Source organism: Leucoraja erinacea, chromosome 15 (genome assembly GCF_028641065.1).
Source record: "Leucoraja erinacea ecotype New England chromosome 15, Leri_hhj_1, whole genome shotgun sequence".
Classification (NCBI taxonomy): Eukaryota; Metazoa; Chordata; class Chondrichthyes; order Rajiformes; family Rajidae; genus Leucoraja; species Leucoraja erinaceus.
This window is the reverse complement of record NC_073391.1, coordinates 12,955,294-12,974,074: the sequence shown is the minus strand read 5'-3', so window position 1 is coordinate 12,974,074 and position 18,781 is coordinate 12,955,294. Positions and strand designations below refer to the sequence as shown.

Sequence of the window (18,781 nt, the reverse complement as noted above, 5' to 3'; positions counted from 1 at the left end):
CTTCACTCTTCCCTCAATAGCACCTGACGGCTGGTTAAATTTTAATGTCAGATGAGAACTGCCCAGTCGACTCTTTTGGCAAGACTGTGTCAGCTGTGGCTCAGTGGGTAGCCTCTCTTGATTCTGATACAGGAGGCTGTTGGTCTGAGTCCCACTCCAGAGAGTTAAACATGGAAATCTAGGTATACATTGGAGGGACTGCTGCCATAGGAAAGTTGCCTTCTTTTGGATGCGATATTAAACCAATGTCCTATTCCTCACTGCACCGCCCTTCCCTCGAAATGGTGAATGTAATAAATAAAGGCATAGCACTAAAACAAAATCATAAAATGCTGGAAAACACTGAACGGGTCTGGCAGTATCTGTGGAATGAGGATCAGAATTAATATTTCAGGTTTCAGCTGTAGAGGAGGTGGGGAGAGATGGAATGGGCAAAGGGAATATCTGTGATAGGGTGAGACCAAGGTTGTCGTGTGGATAAGTAGTGACCAATGTTAAAATGGCAGTGGTTAGAAAGGGATGACATTGGCACAAGATTTGATGAAGTATCACTCTGCCATTTGATGAAGTATCACTCTGTGTGTGTGTGTGACGAAGGGGTTCGGCCCGAACCGTTGCCTATTTCCTTCGCTCCATAGATGCTGCTGCACCCGCTGAGTTTCTCCAGCATTTTTTGTCTACCTGAGATACAAACATTGTTTCTTCTGCAATTTAAAACTAATTTGTATTTCTCTCTTTCCCAGCTGTGCCAAAGAGTATTCAACCTGAAACATTAATTATTTATCTTTCCACAAATACTGCCTGACGTCCTCTGCATTTCCAGCAAATTCCATTTTTATTTCAGATTTTCAGCTTCTGCAAGGTTTAAAAAAATAAAATGATGTCACAATCAATAGACAATTGCTCTTCTATTCTGAAGAACAGCAGATGAGTCAGTGCCAGGGACAGGGAAACTATTTACTGCCCAATATAAAGCTGATTACGAGGCTCTAATCACTTGGAGCCACATTATCTGTTTGTGGATAGATTGTCTCCACTTCAAAAGATCCTGCTTTCTTGTACATTGGCCGGGGCATCCTAAAAAGGAATATATAAATGAAATATTTCTTATTTTCTTTCTAATGTAAATATGAGTAAGAATTTACCATAAAATATTAAATTCTCCACAGGTTCGTGTTAATCTGAAGCAGTACGAGATGACCTCGCAAAATGTCTTTTCATCCAAATTAAATACATGCAGAACTAAATCAGCTACTGGGTGATGTCTTTGTGGCCAACTTGCCAGCAAGCAAGTAACACCCATGTACGTCATAAATGTCTTTACTGCCCAGCTTTTTCTATCTATAATATGAAACATGAAACTAGAACAATCAATTCCACTGTGCTTCCATTAATTCCAATCCTCAGAAGAAAGGTCGATACAGCTTCCATCAAAATACGGTTTAATCATTTTCCAGGCCTATGAATATGGATGACATCCCTTAACTATAGCAACTAAGTTGCCTTCTGGGACAAAACATATTTAAAATAATTAGAATGTTACAACAATTCAGTAGTTGTAAGGGTAGATGGCCGATTAATGAAGTTCAATAATGGACATAGAACTGACCTGCACTATTTTATCATGCCAGACATTGAAATTACTCTGAAAAAAATTCCGGTGTATGTGGCATAATATTTTGTCTGTTTCATCTTTAGTATATAATACAACACAAAGAAAATCGTGTATTCCCTCCACAATGTTGCCATAAATCAGGTGACATAGTTGTGTCAGGGTGTTGTAGATTTATACAGCACAGAAACAGGCCCTTTGGCCGAACCTGTCCATGCTGACTAAGATATCTATCTGAGCTAGTCCCATTTGCCAGTTGAGGCCCATATCTCCCTATGCCTTTCCTACCCATTTACTGTCTAAATGCCTTTTAAACATTCTAAACTTTGTATGCAAAATGGAACAAAACGCTGGGAGACATATAATGCCCTATTGACATTTGGAATTGAAGTTTCTCCCACAAAGACCATCTTTGTCATCTGTTGTTTATTTACATCAGCAGGAAGACTGTCAGATTTTTTCATGAATGATCTCTTGGTTTACCAGGAGAATGCAGTTCAAGTAATTGCAAAAGCCCATCGGGTTACTTAATAGCGAAGTGTTGAATTTCTCATAATATACTCAAAAACATTGATGGCCTCAAATAATGTCATCACCACTGTTTTCAAACTTCTAATGGCCTGTTTGTAACCTAGCTGATGGCCTCCTGGGGTACTAGATGAAATGAGGCTCCTTTGAGCAGGCAGGTTGGTATGTGTGTGCTCCTGGGACTGACATTCAATCACCTTCCATATGCAGAGTAGGTGGCCACAACATTCATGACCAGTGCCTGTTCATTTAAGTCCCATCTACTACTCTCCATCATCACCATCATCGTTGAAAACCACAACGGGCATGGTGCCTTACAATGCTATGTACGACAGTGATCGCAACTTCTACTGAAGTGTGGATGGCCGTTGACTCGCTAGGAGCTCTTCTGCATTTTGACATGTCTTGCTTTTGGTCCTGCTGGGGGTCCACAGCCCCCTCCTCACCTGGCAAACCAGGTGGAGGAGAAGGTTTAGTCGTCGACCATCCGACCATGGAGCAGGTAGCACGGGATTACATGGTACCCGTTACGGGGCGGGAGGGATCTCCCCCCGACGTGACATGCTACCTTCCAGGAAGGTTGAATCCATGGAGTTATGTCTTTGAGTTAGTGAACATATAATGGTGGTTTGTACTGCACACACATTATGATTTTAAGCATGTAGCTAATGGGTGGATAGTGTTGTGGAGTTATAGAGTCACAATATAGCACTGAAACAGTCCATCTGGCCAACCAAGTCCATGCCAGCATATAGCACCCATTTCCACTAATTATATCCTACTATTCCCACTTTCCCATTAACCAGCCTGCCTTTCCCATCAGATTCTACCTCTGACCTATACACTGGGGGGCCAAGCAACCTACCAATGTGTGTATTTGCAGATTCTACCCCTCACCTATACACTGGGGGCCAAGCAACCTACCAACGTGCCTTTCCCATCAGATTCTCCCCCTCACCTATACACTGGGGGGCCAAGCATTCTAGCCCTCACCTATACACTGGAGGCCAAGCAACCTACCAACGTGTGTATTTTCAGATTCTACCCCTCACCTATACACTGGGGGCCAAGCAACCTACCAACATGTGTGTATTTGGGATGTGAGAGTGAAGTAAAGGACCCAGACTAAAACCACGCAGTTGTGGAGAACGTGCAAACCCCACAAAGTCAGCTGCGGAGGTCATTATCAAATCTGGGTTGCTGGAGCTGTGAGGCAGCAGCTCCACTTGCTACACCAATTTCCTGCTCTGTATCTAAGTGCCAATATTAATGTGTTGCACGAGGGGTAATTTTAAGTTCTGTTATGCTCGGTTTTACAAGCCTTTGTGAAATAGCAAGACAACAAGTTCAAGTTGCTTCTGATATGCTTCCTGTGGAATCGATGCCCAGATTGAACTTTCAGGAGTCAGTGCAGAGTGCGTGTCATGTAGAGATTACAGGAACACCTCCTGTGGCAAAGTACAGTTGAGTGCTCATGTTCTGCTAATCCCATCGCCAAGACTGATCCTCAACCTCTGGCTACTCAGTTGGATTATTGATAAGCATTTGTTTTGTTGAATGACTGGATGCTGAAAGTTTCGGTAATGAGCAATAGTGCCAGACACATGATGTCTGAAAAGTTGTGCAGGTTATCAGAAGCTTCTGTAACCCTCTTTCACTGTTAGTGTTGGCTTCAAGATCTGGTCAGGGCCAGCTCTTCCTCTTCCGGAGCTCATCTCCATAAGACCATCAGACATAGGAACAGAATTAGGCCATTTGGCACATCTATCATGGGTGATCTATTTTACCCTCTCAACCCCATTCTCCTGCTTTCTCCCCATAAGCTTTGAAATCTTTACTAATCAAGTACCTATCAATCGCCACTTCAAACATAACCAATGACTTGGCCTCCACTGCTGTCTGTGGCAATGAATTCAACTCTCTGGCTAAAGAAATTCCTCCTCATCCCTATTCTCCATTCTATCTCCATTCAGTTTCTGAAACAAATTTTATCTGAATAGGAACAAGCTATTTGACCATTTAGTGTTGGAAGGACAATAGAATTATAGCTCCTGCGATCATTATCTATTTTGTTAAAGGTATGACTTTATAATGCTGCCAGATTTCTCTCAGCTTTAGTTTTAGTTTTGGAGATACTGTGCGGAAACAGACCCTTCGGTCCACTGAGTCCACACCACCCAGCGATCCCCGCACATTAACACTACCCTGTACACATTAGGGGCTATTTGATTTTTACATTTATACCAATTCAATTAACCTACAAGCCTGTGTGTCTTTGGAGTGTGGGAGGAAACCAAAGATCTCTGAAAAAGTCACAGGTCGAGGAGAGAATGTAAAACTCCCTACAGACAATCACCCACAGTCAGGATCGAACCCGGGTCTCTGGTGCGGTAGGGGAGTAGCTCTACCGCTTCACCACCTGTTTAAATGATCAGGCTAGTGGACATAGCTTTGTACATCATAGCCATGCACCTGATCCCTGGATCTCTCTGAAGTCTGGGTGGATGCCTGTGGCTTTACTGTCCTTACTAGGTGTGCTGTCTGCCAGCATTGCAGTGATTTTGCGGAGTGAGAATTTGCTGAGATAATGTAAGCAAAGTGCTGACTGCAGTTGTTTTCAGTGGTGACCATTGAGTTGTTTCGTTGGTGAACAATGGCATCTGCACTGAGCTCAGTCTCTCATGGGTGGAACATACAGACTTTCAGTTGCTTCTTACCATCTGCTTTTGTCTGGGGAGTTCTTGATTGCTGTTACTGTTGCTCAATCCTGACTTCATGTCTTCTTGCTTATGGCTGGGGTAACGTTTATAAATTAATTTCAACACTTGTAATTCACCGTATGCTCTTTTCACAACTTATTCTAAAACATCTCCATCGAGGACAGGATTGTTTGATCAGAGATACCAAACTGACAGGAAATGAAGGGTTTGCTTTGCAGAAGTGACCACGCTCACTATTCCCATCATCTCCTGTGATGTTCGTAAAACAGAGGGAACTTAGTTGCTCCTGTTCCTGTCAATTTTGTAAATCTGATCAAGCAATCCTGTCCTCAAATTAATTTTAAGGAATATGTTCCAGTCCCTCTACCTTGAAAACATTCATTGACTGAGAAAAAAACAAGCCTGAACAACATTTGCTAGCAATGCATTCCTGATACCTCTTTTCTGTAGCCATGTGGGACACCACAGACCTTTAAGGGTCTTGTTGCTTGGAAATGGTGTTTTTTGTTGGACTGTGGTCATGGCAATTCCAATGACAGTATGGATATATTTTTATATCTGGCTGTGGCAACTTCAGACAGTCAAAGCCGCCACAGCCAGACATAAATACAGCTTTTTTCCATGAGCAGTGGCTCTACGCAATAACCAAAAGCCTGTAGCCTCCTTTTGCTCTGGTATTTTATTTCATTCACATGTTTAAAATATAATGTTTTATTCTTAATGATTTCATGTTTTCTGTTTTATTTATAATTGTTTACTGTATGTCGTGTTGTTACTTGCGAGCGGAGCCAAGGCAAATTCCTTGCATGCGTACATACTTGGCCAATAAACTTATTCATTCATTCATTCGATATGGTACCTGATCGATCTTCCATCCTGGTTTTGCAATTAAAGTGACTATTGGCACCTCAGGTTGACACGTACAATGCTGGATGAGTGCTATTAGCTGGGGAAGCTTCTGAGGTTTTATTCTGGAGCAGCCAACTATCTATTCTTTCCTCTCACTAAGCTTGATCTGTGGGTAGAAATAGAAATCCTGTCAATAAGACATCATTGACTAGAGGTGGATGACAGAGCAGTGCACAGTCTCCTTATGGCTGTCTATCGCAATGTTGAAGCAACAGTTAGACAGGTGCATGGATAGGACGGGTTTGGAGGCATATGGACCAAACACGGGCAGATGGAACTAGTGTAGCTGGGACATGTTGTCTGGTGTGGGCAAGTTACACCAACGGGCCTGTTTCACTCTATGACTATGTTGTCCTTCTTGATAGTTCCATGTTGAAAAAGCTGTTGAAAATTAGCCCGGTGATTGGAAGGACCACAGTTAGCCATGTTTCTGATGTTGGCTTGCAAATATTCACAAAAATACAACAATCAGCTTGCTTTCCTCATTGTAGTACACAATTGTGAGCCGTTTACCTGCGGGACTGCTTGAGGTTTGGGAGCTAAAGAAGCTTGAATGTATTTAGTGATTTTATTTGCAAATCCATTGTTGGGCATTGCACCACACCTCAGAAACTGATTGTAAGAAGGAGTAGGTTGTACCTTAATGCGACAACAAGTCCATCTTCACTGCACACTGGGATGGAGAATTCCAAGCCTCTGTTCTATTTAATAAGTTAATGATTGGTCTAACTTTGTTTGTGTTCTATATTCTTGCCTGTTTTGCTTAATTTCTGAATCCCTTAAGGCCTAAAATCCTGCCTATCTCAGTCTTAATGGAGACACAAGATGCTGGAATCTTGAGTAAACAACTATTCCTGGAAGAACTCAATAGGTCAGACTGCATCTGTGGAGGGAAACGACGTTTCAGGTTAGGACCCTTCTTCAGATTGATTGGAGTAGGGGGGAGAAAGATCTGGGTCGTGGGTTTTTAAAGATTTCAAAATCTTTTCAAAGATTTTCAGATTTTATTTCTTACTGAAACAAAAATGATTCTGAAGAGGGTTGACATCTTTAAAAAAAACTCATGACCTCTAGTAATATGAATGAAAAAAGCTTCACATTCATCCGACACCAGATCTACAAGTTTCTTTCTAGGTCACACTGCATCTTGACTTTGAAATATATGCTTAATCCTTTATTATTGCTGGTTCGAAATCCTGGAACAACCTGGCAAGCAGTAAATCTTTCTATTCATTCAAAAACTGGCAACACAAAGAGATAGATTGGTAAAGAAGGCATATGGTGTGCTTGCCTTCATTGGTCGGGGCTTTGAGTATAAGAGCCAGGAAGTCGTGTTGCAGCTTTATAGGACTTTATAGTGACTGCGCTTTTGCGGTTGCAATTGCGATTGGGGAACAGCATCCCTCTCCTCATCAGAACTGCCCCCTCCATCGACTCCTTTAAATTGAGATTCAAAACCTATTTCTACTCCCTAGCGTTTTTGAGTCCCTCTGAGGGAGCGCTGTAAACAGTTTATGTATGTATTGTTAGCTCTGTGTACCATTGTATGTAGCACATTAGTATCTGCACTGATGTGGAGCACTTTGGTCAATGTGAGTTGTTTTTAAATGTGCTATACAAATAAAATTGACTGACTGACTGACTTACTTTGGTTTGCTGAATTTTGAAGATTGCGTGTAGTTTTATTCACCCCAGTGCAGGAAGGATGTGGAGGATTCAGAAAGGGTGCAGAAGATGTTTACCAGACTGCTGAGTCCAAAGAGGGATTCTAACCCAAAACATCATCTATCCATGTACTTCAGAGATGCTGCTTGAGTGCTGAGTTACTCCAGCACTTTTGTAAACCAGCATCTGCAGTTCCTTGTTTCTAAATTACCAAAATGCTGCCTGGATTAGAAGGAGAGGTTGAACAAACTTGGATTGTTTTTTCTGGAACATCAGAGGTTAATCGGAGACTAAGTAGAAATATATAAACTTATGAGGCATAGATAAGGTAGACAGTCAGAGCTTTTTTCTCAGGGTGAAAACAGGGTGGAGCGCATAGCTTTAAGGTGAGAGAGGCAAAGTTTGAAGATGTGTGCGGCAATCTTTTTACACAGAGAGTGTTGGGTGCCTGGAATGCATTACCAGTGATGTTGGCAGAGGCAGATATAATTGTGACATTTAAGAAGCTTTTAGATAGGCTCATGGATATGGAGTTTGCACGTTCACCCTGCGCCCGCATGGGTTTTCTCCAAGTGCTCTGGTTTCCTCCAGCCCTACAAATACATACAGGTTTATAGGTTAATTGGCTTTGGTAATATTGTGAATTATCCCTACTGTGTAGGACAGTAGGACAGTGTCAGGATGATCGCTAGTTGGCACAGACCCGGTGGGCTGAAGGGCCTGTTTCCGCACTGTATCTCCAAAGTCTAACATCTAAAGACTGAAGTGAAATTGATTACAAAGAACAGTTGGCTTAATAATATTCACACCATCAATGGCAATAGCAAATGACCATTTGTAACAATGGAAAGTCTAGTTCCCTACCCGTCACATTTAATGGGTTTATCAGCACGGAGTCCCCACTATCAATAACCTGGGGGTCAGCACTGAACAAAACCTGTTAGATCACTCTCATGAATATTGTGGCTACAAAAGCAGCTGAGAGGTGGGCATTCTGCAGTGAGTAATTGCTCATCTGTCACCCCATAGCTTCTCTACCATCCACAGGCACTCGTCAGACGAATGATCGAATACTCCTGACATGCCCATGGCTGAGTAGTGCTCCAACAATTCCAGCACAAATGGCCAAAGAGTGTTTTGTCTTCAAAAATACCCTGCCATTTCTCACCTGGGCCACTCTGATGGTATGTCACAAATCCACGACCTCCACCACCAAGAAGGATAATGCTTCGCATACATGGAGCATCAGCATTTGCAAGTTCCTTTCCAAGTCTCTGCACCTTGACTTGAAAATATATGGTCACTCCTTTATTGTTGTGGATCTAAACCGTGGAACATCTGCCCAACAGCACCAGAAGAGCTGCAGCGCTTTAAGACAGTGAGTCAGCACAATCCTCTTGTTAGACTGCGCAAAACAAACATCTTTTTTTAAAGGGTCCCAATCCGACACACAGTCTGTCCATTCATTTAACAAATGTTGCCTGACCCGCTGTGTTCCTCCAGCACTTGAGTCTGAAGAAGGGTCTCGATCGGAAAAGTCACCCGTTCATAGAAACATAGAAAATAGGTGTAGGAGTAGGCCATTTAGCCCTTCGAGCCTGCACCGCCATTCAATATGATCATGGCTGATCATCCAACTCAGTATCCCATACCTGCCTTCTCTCCATACCCCCTGATCCCGTTAGCCACAAGGGCAACATCTAACTCCCTCTTAAATATAGCCAATGAACTGGCCTCAACTACCTTCTGTGGCAGAGAGTTCCAGAGATTCACTACTCTCTGTGTGAAAAATGTTTTTCTCAATGTTCCTTCTATCCAGAGATGCTGCCCGTCCCGCTGAATTACTCCAGCATTTTGTGTTTATCTTCGGTTTAAACCAGCATCTGCAGTTCCTTCCTACACATCCAGCAATTTGTGTTTTGGGGATTAATCCATTTTGCCTTTGCCAGTGATGCCGACATTTGAAAAAAGAACATGGGCCAAGTCCATAAATCCCATGGTATTGTTCCCTGTGTTGGCGAGATATCTCTCTGGTCTCCTCTGATCCTGCATTGATGAGGTTAGCTGCTTTGCCTAGGGAAAGTGATTCACGGAATGCATCGTTACCTGAACAGCTTCCTCATGTCTTCCAATAATTAGCTAACAATGGCATTTGGAGAAGGAAGGAATGGTCAGGTTAGTGCCTTCAAATGAAAAGGACAGTTTATGTTTTCTTGAGTGACAATTCCGCCAAGGATAACCAGTGGGAAAATGTTTTTTGTGGGGAACATTAAACCTTTTTATTCTAAAGGATATATCACAGGTGAATAGAACATTTCACTGCTGAAAGTTTATTTTAAAAGATGTTATATTTTCCCCATACACCTTCCTATAGGTCACAGGAACCCTGTGTTGTTTAGTAGGCAGGACAATGTAACCTAGAGTCTACCCTTAGAAAGCCGGTTCTGACAGAGATAAGCTAAAATAGCACACAAAACGGAGGGGTGAAAATTAAGCCTCTGGGTAGCTATTATACAGCAAAAAAGAGATAGCGCAGCAAAAAAAACTGTGTTTACATAAGTAAGACATTTAGTAACTGTTCAGGAATGATGTCCTATGAAGGAATTTTAATTTCTAAATCTGATGAATGATGAGCTGTTTTTATACGGCTGTGGCCTACATTCTGTGAGTAATTTTAGAGCAATTTGCAGTCAACAAGCAGATCTACTACATATAAAATATTATCAATGATTTTGTCAACCTGAGCCCTAACCTCCTTTGTTATTTTCATCAGTTCTCCCCTCAGATGTCTCTCCTAGTGCCCATACCCCCTGAAGACTAGCAACAGGATGTCATACACCTGTTTTGCTTAAGGCTGGGACTTCAAACCCTTTGTGATAGCGAAGGCATTGGCTCACGCTGCCTTGCACAACGTATATGTCAAAATGTCAGATGATAGTTGTTGTATCTGCAGCTGTTGCATAAGGAGATTGCCAGCGGCACAACTTTCCTGCGGTGAGCTTTAATTTGCTTCCCCCTCCCAGAAGAGTTTCCTCCCCTCACCTTGCTGCTTTAGTTGCAGCTGTAGTGGAGCACAGTCTACATGCAGCTGGGACTGGGATATGTGCAGAACCTTCACACAAGGCACGCTTAAGGTAGGAGAAGATACCACAGCGAACTCCAGTCACAGAAAACAAACCGACATCTGCTGCCTTCATTTTAATTGCCTTTTATGAGAGCAGAAGTGAAGGTGTTGGTCGAGATTAAAATTATAAATGAGTGGAATTTCAGCCATTTCGCTTCACTCTCGAAGCAGATTCCACTGTCAGATGGTCACACGTGCCGAGTGTGTAGATGTACAGGACACAGGCACATCACTGCTCTGAGTCACAGGTTTTTTAACTAAGCTGCATGAGATCAGGATTTCTGTTCTTCGATAGTAATCCTAATGCATGTTACATGCCATATATTTAACAAAGCACCCTGATTAATTAGAATTAATCTTAGAAATTTGAGGAACAAAACAGTGTAAGATGGAAGAGATTTCATTCTGTTTGATGTAATTTCTAGACACAATATACAAATGTAATTGCAATTCTGACTGCTGAGGATGGGAAGGCGGCTAAGCGGAAGGACTGTTCCCATGTAAAGGCAGCAAATGGCAATGCCCATAGTGGCCACACCTCATTTTGATCCAAACCACCAGCGGCCTATCTCAAACGTGTGGAAAGAAGCAGCTGGTTGACATTGTAGTTAGAGATTAGCACCAGCCATCGGCCACATGTCAATGAGGAGGCAAATTAAGGCAGGGAAGGGTGGAAAGGGTTGTCAGCAAGACCCTTACACAGGAAGCTGGGTGGGAGGAATCTATAGCAGTAGAATTCCCCTGTGACATCCAAGAAATATTAGAACTCTTTCCAGCTGAATGTGGGAAAGCCTCATTAGGATTCTTCTTCCTCCTGGCCAAGAGAGGCGATGATCGAAACATAGAAAATAAGTGCAGCAGTAGGCCATTTGGCCCTTCGAGCCAGCACCAGCATTCAATATGATCATGGCTGATCATCCAAAATCAGTTCCCCGTTCCTGTTTTCTCCCCATGTCCCTTGATTCTGTTACATGGTGACATGAGTCACTTGGTGACTGGGGCACCTTGTATGCCAGTGGAATATGATTCAAAAATGTGAGGGTGATATCATATTCAGTCAAACAGCCCAGCTGGCATAAACAAATGGGTGTCTATATATACATTATCTGTTTGTCTTTAAGCAATCTCCGTGGATTGTCATCTTGTCGTGGTGGAGAAGCTTGTGTGGACCTGAGATCCCGAGAGCGATGCCGTCTGGAGCTATGCTCCTGGTAGGGCCACCCATGGCGGTAAGGTCGATGGGGAGGTCTCTGACAAAGAGCAACCCAACCAAGACCTCAACGGTGGAACAGGCAGAGGATGATGGCTGACCTTAGTGGAGCGTCACAACGGCTGGGAAGGCGGATGAAGGCTGCAGCAGAAAAGGGACCCCAGTTGTCTTAGACTCCCTACCACTGGATCCTGACCCAGATCTGTCAAGGACTGTGGGGTTGCTGTCTGTGCACCGGTCTCCCCATGTTAAACAAAGTCACGCACAGGCATCCCCCACATAGGGAATAACACCCTGGAGACACCCATGGTCAGCCATGACCGAAAGGGGCCTAAGAAGAAGACTTATGCAAAATCCATTGGTTTCTGAGGCATGAAGGAACTTATTATTTTGCAACTGGTGTCAAAGTGTGCATTAGAAGTCATTTGATGTCACTGTACATGTCCAGTGATCTCTGTGTTATATTCATGGTGCACTCAGAACAGATTTGTGGAACATCAACGTCACACACAAAAGACCTGTTGACATTGTGCCATTTGTAATTCTAAATATTTTGTTGCCAGGTAAAAGGCTTTCCAGTCTTTTTTTCTGTTTCTGTAGCCGAGGCAAACAATTGAATGTAATTATAAATATTCTTGGACTGATAAATAGATTTTAACAGCAACATAATAGCCAAGGTTAAATTTCATCCTGTACACCGGGAACAAATCTATTTAAATAGAGCTTGATACCAAACAATTCCGCATCCCAAGAGCATTATTTTCAGTTGAAGTGGCAACTTGCATGGATGGTTTGGTAGGGTCATTCCCACATTGATATTTAAAGGAGGGATCAAATGACATCCACTCATATTTTGACCCATAAAAGACATGGGATTGTCAGTGTGAACATGAGCCATTTGTGGCTTGCAGTTGGGTTGTTAACTGATAGCTTTGTGAGTTTTTGCCAGATTGCTTGCTACTGTATATTTTGGATGCAAATAGTAAAAAAAAAGGTTGAATGTCTCCCTAGAATCTAGATTCTGTTATTTTATATATTTTAATATATACTGTACAGACCATCTTGTTTTAAAGTTAGATCTCTGCATCCACATATATTCAAAATCCAGAGGCGACCAAAACAAGGTACGACTCTTTGGGCGACTACTCACAAACTTAGAGGCTTCCCCCCGCGATATTTTGCCAAGATGTCGCCTGTTTGGTCGTGAGTCGTCTCCTCAGTCGCCCAAAGAGTCGTAGCGTCTTTCTGGTCGCCGCTGAATTTTCAACATGTTGAACATTTTCGGCGATCTGCAACGACCTATGACATGTGCCGGCAGTCGCCGAATAAGTTGCGTAAATGGGACAGGCCCATATCTAACCTGACTTCCACACACAGGCAGGAGACAGCCACATATTATATTCTGGTAGCTGGTGCGGGTACAATGAAAGATCTAAATCTTGACCCATTAGCCACCTAAATGTTGAATTGGATATAAGAGCACTGTGGCCTTTGTGCTTGCTGCATTTAAGAGAATGTATGGAATACAAAAATGCCTCCCACACAACGTGTGAAATGCTAACAAGAGAATGAATTTTTATATTGCTGTTTCTTCTAACAGTTAAACACGATGTGATGAAAATCAAAAAGCCCTGAGAAGCAGAGTATTAAATAAAAACGACTCTGATAGCTTCAAATAGCTTGTAGTTTTGCTTGATGTGGTAAAGCAGGTTATTTTTTTTCCTGTGTTCTTAATTAGACAAAATTAATTTTTGATTTAAATCTATAAATTTAACCTGGGGGAGTAGTGCAATATGTATTTGCTTATACAAAATGCATGTTTAACAAAGCTATCCTGTCTGCAATGGTGGGTCTGCAACAATAAGAATACTCCAGAGGTGACAGGGAATGTTGTACTTCTAATGAGTGTAAGTGCTCCATGCAACTAAATGGTTCAGGCTGACAAATTGTATGATCACCTCAAACTAGCACTATGAGAATGGCCGTTCAAACATGACTAGTTGGCCATAGTTAGGAATATTTTACTAATATGCCTGTTGTTTATTTTTAAATCATTCTCAATATAAACATCCCTAGTTGAAGCAATTTTACATGTGTCACTTTCTTGAATTAAAATAATCACATTTCCCTACAAATATGTTGCAGTTTGATTTGGCCAGTTAGATCATTGTGCTATTATTTTTAAAAATAATATATACAATGATCTCTTCTTTCAGAGTTTGGTCAATTTATTGTGAGAAGGCTGTGTACGTGTTCTTGTATTTTGATCATAATTATCACTGCAGAAGTGTATCAATTAGGTAAACCACTCTAGCATCTTAGCATTAATGCTCTCACTATTAATAAACAAGTCTACTCTGAATATCAATAAGAAAACAGAAGAAAAGACAAACATTCAAGATTTGCACTGTAACGGTATGCATATTTTTAATAATTTCATGCATATTTATTTAAAGTTGGTGATAAACATTTAATACATTGCCAACATCGCAAACAAAATGCGAAGTTGGCTCTCAGCTATTTTCTGGCGAGACGCTTTAAATAAATATGCTCAATGAAGTCATTACAGCTGTTAAGATTGGCACACTTTTAATCAGATAAATGGGAAATGAACTAAGTGTGCCATTTTATTTAAAAACTATCCTTCACAGTCATGATACAATAGTCAATACAAATATTCAGCCTTGTGTTTCAATCATATACCTAGTTATACCAGTTTTAGGTCAATCCAATTTTGACTGTAGCAGTTTGCTTGAAAGATGACTGCTCACAACAATGCCCCATCTCTCTGCTCAAAATCTTCTTCATAGTTTAGAATTGCTTAAACTTTACACAATCTGACTAATTCCAAGGGTCAGCTTTCTCCTATCATCTGGCACAATAATACAATCATGCAATACTCACAATTTGGATTGACATTATGGGTTGAGGCAATGTAAAAGAGAATAGCACCAAACAATTTATTCACACATGACATGTATAAGCTCTGTTGTACACAAAGTACTGGAGTAAAACAATGGGTCAGGCAGCAATCCTGGAGAACATGGAAAGGTGACGTTTTGGATGAAGGCCCTTATTCAAGCCTGAAGAGGGGTTCCATCCCGAAACGTCTCCTGTCCATGTTCTCCAGGGTTGCTGCCTGGCCCGCTGAGTTACTCCAGCACTTTGCACCCTTCTTTGTAAACCAGCTCCTTATTTCTAAATTAGCTTTAAGATGTTGTTTTTCAGGACAGCTGTTGGTAATATATTTGCAAACATTGTCCCCTTCATATCATCTGAAGCTATTTATCTTACTTGCAGAGCACCTGAAGTGATGCTGACAAAGTACATGATACCAATAGTAAAATAAATGGGAGGAAGAGGGTGGTGAGACGAGAGTTATCCAGTTAAGATTTATACTGTTTGGACCAGTCCACCATCTTGTTTTCCTCTCCCCTTTCAGCATTTTGAGAGACCACACTGTTCGCGATTCCCCAAACTGTTATTTTATCTCCATCAACCACCATACTCTTTAGCAATCTTTCATATGTAACTGCGGGAGTCTAATAGTTCTCCGGGTGAAGTTGCAATTCGTTACATTCAATCCCACAATGTCTCTCCTCTACATTGGAGAAACCAATCCAAGTTTGGATGACCAAATTGACTAAATTGACCAAATTGACTAAAACGATAAATGTTTTTATTTCAGACTTCAAGCATCTGCAATTTTGGGGGGATTTTCAAGAATTACAGTACATTGTTTTATCTCGTAATGCTTGAATGGAAAATGCTCGACATTAAAATAAAATGTCAGCCCTTTTTATTATTAAAAAACAGGCAAAATGAGTATGTTGGCATTGCAACAGGCTGTGTAAACTGTTCAAGATTTCCTTGCACATTTTTTTTATTCTTTATTAATTTGCTCATGCAATACTTGACAGGGGCATTTTGTGTATTTATGGCAGTCCATTGTTAGCTACATTAATGGAGGTATTACCCCATTTTATAATTTATTACGGGGTGGGAGATTGCAACCTTCACGTAGTCCGCCTGGTTTAGACAAATGCAATCAACCCAGCGTGCACAATCAAATAAGATCAAATAGAACAAGTTGTCCTACAACTTTAGGCTGTGCACGCCATACACAAGAAGAAGAAGATAATTTATTGTCAAATCGTTATGAAATCGTATGGTAATATTCACATTGTACAATTCCAAAGTTTACAAAGTAGTGATATTTATTCTCTCTCTATAGTGAAAAGTTTGCCATTCAATCAATTATGATCATTTTACTATTATTTGATAGGTATGATTTAAAACATTTTTTTTTACAACATTTAAAAGAATACAGTATTGTGATACAATATTTTTTTCCAGGTGCCATTATTTCAGTTTCAACAGGTGTATGAAAACAATATTTAAGGTTATTCAATGAAATGTATATAATTCACATCAGGAAGAAATAAAATAAAACGGTTTATTATTCTAAAAAATGTGAAATTTTAAGCATTATCTCAAATGGCTTTTACATAATATAGAATATAGAAATCTTCGTCTAAGATAAGTTTAAGAGATGCTTCCTCATATACAGTGTGGAAACCAAATTACAGCAAAACATAGAATGGTTTGTAGCTAACAAATTTTGGAGTAAACACCAAATTGTAATAACAAAAGTTAGTCCAAAGAATTTTTTGATAATCTTGAAATTAAGAAAGGACATTGTAAATAAAACTTTAAATGTCAACCGTAATCTGCATAAAAATATGTCTGGTTCCCTGAATCTTTCTTTAAGCCTTTCCTCATGGATACCAATATTCAAGAGAGATGGAGCATGTTAATGCACTGTTAGTTTTAAATAATCACCTGCAGTGAACCAACTTATATTTTATATATTGTTGGATCTAGAACATCAAACTAAAATATTAGCACCTGCTTATCCTCCAGTGGTAATATGTGGACAAATATGATCATGGTGAGTAAACAACAATAACCTATTTAAGCTTGCTCATTAAAATAAACCAAACTTTCTATTTTTATCTTCCATTATTATCTGAGTACAGACAACATTTTTAAACATATTTCTCCCCCTCTCCTCCTCTCCTCCTCTCTCCTCCCCTCTCCACTTCCCCTCTCCCCCTCTCCTCATCCCCTCTCCTCCTCTCCCTTCTCTCCTATCCCTTCTCTCTTATCCCCCTTCTCTCCCTTCTCTACCTTCCTCTCTCTACCTCTCTCTCTCATTGTTTTTCTCTGCTGGATGCTGGGTTTGATGTTGTGCAATTCCTTCAGGGAGGCAGAAAAAAAAACGTGGATAAGGTTATGAACAAATGATGCCGGGGAAAGATTTGAGAAAGACCTTATTGGAAATGGCCTTTGGCAGTTTTGGCTGTTGGTTTCAGATTAGTTTACACAGTATGTAAAAGTGAACTTGAAACACTTTCAAATCCTCCATAATTATATTTTCAGGGTCTTATTATAGTTGCTTTTGAATAATCAAATCAGCCGGCTACAAGATCAAACATTCATATTAGGAACAAATAGTTACACAGCAGTTTTCAGAAGAAGGTCAGATCACAAATAATTCATGTTGATAATAGAATCCCAAATTGCAGCCAAAAAGTACTAGCAGATGTGTTATCCCAGAGTGGAATTAACTTACATTGCTATTTCTTTCCTTTATAAGTCAATATCAAGCATATGTAAAAATCTGCAAATCGCACACACACATGAAAAGAGTAATCCAAATCAGACATGCAATGAAGATAATTGGTCTTTAAGAACAATTATCACAGCTAATATTTCAATCCAATCTTTGCATTAAATATATATGCAGCATATTTCTGTGTTATAGAAGGGTTGCTTTCCTAGAAAATTGTCTTTATTAAAATTATGCATGACGAACCCGTGATAAAAAATGATAATGCTTGTTTATTTCGCATTTTGTGGGGTTTTTTCTCACATTAATTGCATCAAAGTGAATCTTTATTTCATATCTCAGATTTTCTTTTGATATATATATATATATATATATATATATATGAATACTGAAAGGGCAATTTCCGTTACCTGAACTGCCGTACTGTGGGTAGACTGCAGTTGGTAATGTTTAAGAGTTTTATTTTTAAATAGCCAAGCAGTTACCACAGATTCTATAACATGTGATTACTCTTAGTTGTTAGGAAGCTGTAACTATTAGTTGCTCACTTAACGTTTAATAGTCCATTTGCTGCGTTGATTAAAATTCATTATATTGTTACCAGACGATTAAAATCTTTATTTTCAGACTGACATTCGACTAAACAGCCTAATAAAACCCTGTACCATAGTGGTGCAGCAGTAGAGTTGCGGCCTTACAGTGCCAGAGACCCCAGGTTCTATCCTGACTACAGGATTCTATTGCAGTCTGTATGGAGTTTGTATGTTCTCCCTGTGACCACATGGGTTTTTTCCACGTGTTCTGGTTTCCTCCCACATACCAAAGACATGCAGGTTTGGAGGTTAATTGGCTTCTGTAAAATTGCCACTAGTGTGTACGATAGTACTAGTGTGTAGGATAGTGTATGGGGTGATTGTTGGTAGGCACGATTTGGTGAGCCCAAGGGCCTGTTTCGACACAGTATCTCTAATACTAAAACCAAAGTAAACATAGCTAGTCTCCAAATATTTGTGGGAGTTTGGCAGAGTTTTGGAAGAAATGAATTGATTAAACAAATATATTAGTTGAGACAGTTTTGCTATGAAATATATTTGTCCATCAATTTTACTGGAAATCTCTTACTAAATTTTAGTCTAAATTAACGTAAATTGTATATGAATATTTTGGGGACCTATCATTAGATTTGGTAATCAATAATTCTAGCTCAGGTTACCAGGTGACTTGAACAAATCAAACGCAAGCAGGCAAAATAACAAATTTTGCTCTCGATAATTCCTTGAGGGAAAAACATAGTCAACAATCATTAAGGATTCTGTGTTGATTTACGTCTAATAGAGTGACATTAATAATAGAATGATAGATCATCACCCTTATTAATCGT

General features: G+C 40.3%; 1 long non-coding RNA gene across 3 annotated transcripts in view; it reads left to right on the top strand.

Annotated features, from left to right (window-relative positions):
• The first annotated feature begins 9,283 nt into the window (after nt 1–9,283).
• The window catches only part of LOC129703951 (uncharacterized), a 45,682-nt gene continuing 36,184 nt past the window's right edge, over nt 9,284–18,781 (top strand). For 2 of the 3 annotated variants that reach the window (XR_008724656.1, XR_008724655.1), the window contains exon 1: nt 9,284–10,568. This is a non-coding gene — a long non-coding RNA (uncharacterized LOC129703951). Of the gene's footprint in view, nt 10,569–16,678; nt 16,720–18,781 lie in introns of those variants that run through there. The other variant, XR_008724657.1, reaches the window with a different exon arrangement.